Raw genomic sequence first — 4,548 nt, 5'->3', positions numbered from 1 at the left:
TGTCTATCTTCTAACTCTACAAGGGATGTCTATCTACTAACTCTACAAGGGATGTCGATCTACTAACTCTACAAGGGATGTCTATCTACTAACTCTACAAGGGATGTCTATCTATTAACTCTACAAGGGATGTCTATCTACTAACTCTACAAGGGATGTCTATCTCCTAATTCTACAAGGGATGTCTATCTACTAACTCTACAAGGGATGTCTATCTACTAACTCTACAAGGGATGTCTATCTTACTAACTCTACAAGGGATGTCTATCTACTAACTCTACAAGGGATGTCTATATTACTAACTCTACAAGGGATGTCTATCTACTAACTCTACAAGGGATGTCTATCTACTAACTCTACAAGGGATGTCTATCTTATTAACTCTACAAGGGATGTCTATCTACTAACTCTACAAGGGATGTCTATCTACTAACTCTACAAGGGATGTCTATCTACTAACTCTACAAGGGATGTCTATCTTACTAACTCTACAAGGGATGTCTATCTACTAACTCTACAAGGTATGTCTATCTACTAACTCTACAAGGGATGTCTATCTTACTAACTCTACAAGGGATGTCTATCTACTAACTCTACAAGGGATGTCTATCTACTAACTCTACAAGGGATGTCTATCTACTAACTCTACAAGGGATGTCTATCTACTAACTCTACAAGGGATGTCTATCTACTAACTCTACAAGGGATGTCTATCTACTACCTCTACAAGGGATGTCTATCTACTAACTCTACAAGGGATGTCTATCTACTAACTCTACAAAGGATGTCTATCTACTAACTCTACAAGGGATGTCTATCTAATAACTCTACAAGGGATGTATATCTACTAACTCTACAAGGGATGTCTATCTACTAACTCTACAAGGGATGTCTATCTACTAGCTCTACAAGGGATGTCTATCTACTAACTCTACAAGGGATGTCTATCTTACTAACTCTACAAGGGATGTCTATCTTACTAACTCTACAAGGGATGTCTATCTACTAACTCTACAAGGGATGTCTATCTTACTAACTCTACAAGGGATGTCTATCTACTAACTCTACAAGGGATGTCTATCTACTAACTCTACAAGGGATGTCTACCTACTAACTCTACAAGGGATGTCTATCTACTAACTCTACAAGGGATGTCTATTTTACTAACTCTACAAGGGATGTCTATCTACTAACTCTACAAGGGATGTCTATATTACTAACTCTACAAGGGATGTCTATCTACTAACTCTACAAGGGATGTCTATCTACTAACTCTACAAGGGATGTCTATCTTATTAACTCTACAAGGGATATCTATCTACTAACTCTACAAGGGATGTCTATCTACTAACTCTACAAGGGATGTCTATCTACTAACTCTACAAGGGATGTCTATCTTACTAACTCTACAAGGGATGTCTATCTACTAACTCTACAAGGGATGTCTATCTACTAACTCTACAAGGGATGTCTATCTTACTAACTCTACAAGGGATGTCTATCTACTAACTCTACAAGGGATGTCTATCTACTAACTCTACAAGGGATGTCTATCTACTAACTCTACAAGGGATGTCTATCTACTAACTCTACAAGGGATGTCTATCTACTAACTCTACAAGGGATGTCTATCTACTACCTCTACAAGGGATGTCTATCTACTAACTCTACAAGGGATGTCTATCTACTAACTCTACAAAGGATGTCTATCTACTAACTCTACAAGGGATGTCTATCTAATAACTCTACAAGGGATGTATATCTACTAACTCTACAAGGGATGTCTATCTACTAACTCTACAAGGGATGTCTATCTACTAGCTCTACAAGGGATGTCTATCTACTAACTCTACAAGGGATGTCTATCTTACTAACTCTACAAGGGATGTCTATCTTACTAACTCTACAAGGGATGTCTATCTTACTAACTCTACAAGGGATGTCTATCTTACTAACTCTACAAGGGATGTCTATCTACTAACTCTACAAGGGATGTCTATCTACTAACTCTACAAGGGATGTCTACCTACTAACTCTACAAGGGATGTCTATCTACTAACTCTACAAGGGATGTCTATCTACTAACTCTACAAGGGATGTCTATCTTACTAACTCTACAAGGGATATCTATCTACTAACTCTACAAGGGATGTCTATCTACTAACTCTACAAGGGATGTCTATATTACTAACTCTACAAGGGATGTCTATCTACTAACTCTCCAAGGGATGTCTATCTACTAACTCTACAAGGGATGTCTATCTACTAACTCTACAAGGGATGTCTATCTTACTAACTCTACAAGGGATGTCTATCAACTAACTCTACAAGGGATGTCTATCAACTAACTCTACAAGGGATGTCTATCTACTAACTCTACAAGGGATGTCTATCTACTAACTCTACAAGGGATGTCTATCTACTAACTCTACAAGGGATGTCTATCTACTAACTCTACAAGGGATGTCTATCTACTAACTCTACAAGGGATGTCTATCTACTAACTCTACAAGGGATGTCTATCTTACTAACTCTACAACGGATGTCTATCTACTAACTCTAGAAGGGATGTCTATCTACTAACTCTACAAGGGATGTCTATCTACTAACTCTACAAGGGATGTCTATCTACTAACTCTACAAGGGATGTCTATCTACTAACTCTACAAGGGATGTCTATCTACTAACTCTACAAGGGATGTTTATCTACTAACTCTACAAGGGATGTCTATCTACTAACTCTACAAGGGATGTCTATCTACTAACTCTACAAGGGATGTCTATCTACTAACTCTACAAGGGATGTCTATCTACTAACTCTATAAGGGATGTCTATCTATTAACTCTACAAGGGATGTCTATCTATTAACTCTACAAGGGATGTCTATCTACTAACTCTACAAGGGATGTCTATCTACTAACTCTACAAGGGATGTCTATCTACTAACTCTACAAGGGATGTCTATCTACTAACTCTACAAGGGATGTCTATCTACTAACTCTACCAGGGATGTCTATCTACTAACTCTACAAGGGATGTCTATCTACTAACTCTACAAGGGATGTCTATATTCTAACTCTACAAGGGATGTCTATCTACTAACTCTACAAGGGATGTCTATCTACTAACTCTACAAGGGATGTCTATCTACTAACTCTACAAGGGATGTCTATCTTACTAACTCTACAAGGGATATCTATCTACTAACTCTACAAGGGATGTCTATCTACTAACTCTACAAGGGATGTCTATATTACTAACTCTACAAGGGATGTCTATCTACTAACTCTCCAAGGGATGTCTATCTACTAACTCTACAAGGGATGTCTATCTACTAACTCTACAAGGGATGTCTATCTTACTAACTCTACAAGGGATGTCTATCAACTAACTCTACAAGGGATGTCTATCAACTAACTCTACAAAGGATGTCTATCTACTAACTCTACAAGGGATGTCTATCTACTAACTCTACAAGGGATGTCTATCTACTAACTCTACAAGGGATGTCTATCTACTAACTCTACAAGGGATGTCTATCTACTAACTCTACAAGGGATGTCTATCTACTAACTCTACAAGGGATGTCTATCTTACTAACTCTACAACTGATGTCTATCTACTAACTCTAGAAGGGATGTCTATCTACTAACTCTACAAGGGATGTCTATCTACTAACTCTACAAGGGATGTCTATCTACTAACTCTACAAGGGATGTCTATCTACTAACTCTACAAGGGATGTTTATCTACTAACTCTACAAGGGATGTCTATCTACTAACTCTACAAGGGATGTCTATCTACTAACTCTACAAGGGATGTCTATCTACTAACTCTACAAGGGATGTCTATCTATTAACTCTACAAGGGATGTCTATCTATTAACTCTACAAGGGATGTCTATCTACTAACTCTACAAGGGATGTCTATCTACTAACTCTACAAGAGATGTCTATCTACTAACTCTACAAGGGATGTCTATCTACTAACTCTACAAGGGATGTTTATCTACTAACTCTACCAGGGATGTCTATCTACTAACTCTACAAGGGATGTCTATCTACTAACTCTACAAGGGATGTCTATATTCTAACTCTACAAGGGATGTCTATCTACTAACTCTACAAGGGATGTCTATCTACTAACTCTACAAGGGATGTCTATCTACTAACTCTACAAGGGATGTCTATCTACTAACTCTCCAAGGGATGTATATCTACTAACTCTACGAGGGATGTCTATCTACTAACTCTACGAGGGATGTCTATCTACTAACTCTACAAGGGATGTCTATCTACTAACTCTACAAGGGATGTCTATATTACTAACTCTACAAGGGATGTCTATCTACTAACTCTACAAGGGATGTCTATCTACTAACTCTACAAGGGATGTCTATCTTACTAACTCTACAAGGGATGTCTATCTACTAACTCTACAAGGGATGTCTATATACTAACTCTACAAGGGATGTCTATATACTAACTCTAAAAGGGATGTCTATCTTACTAACTCTACAAGGGATGTCTATCTTACTAACTCTACA

This window comes from Salmo trutta, unplaced genomic scaffold (genome assembly GCF_901001165.1).
Source record: "Salmo trutta unplaced genomic scaffold, fSalTru1.1, whole genome shotgun sequence".
NCBI lineage: Eukaryota > Metazoa > Chordata > Actinopteri > Salmoniformes > Salmonidae > Salmo > Salmo trutta.
The sequence above is the reverse complement of the archived record's forward strand: the minus strand, read 5'-3'. Positions refer to the sequence as shown.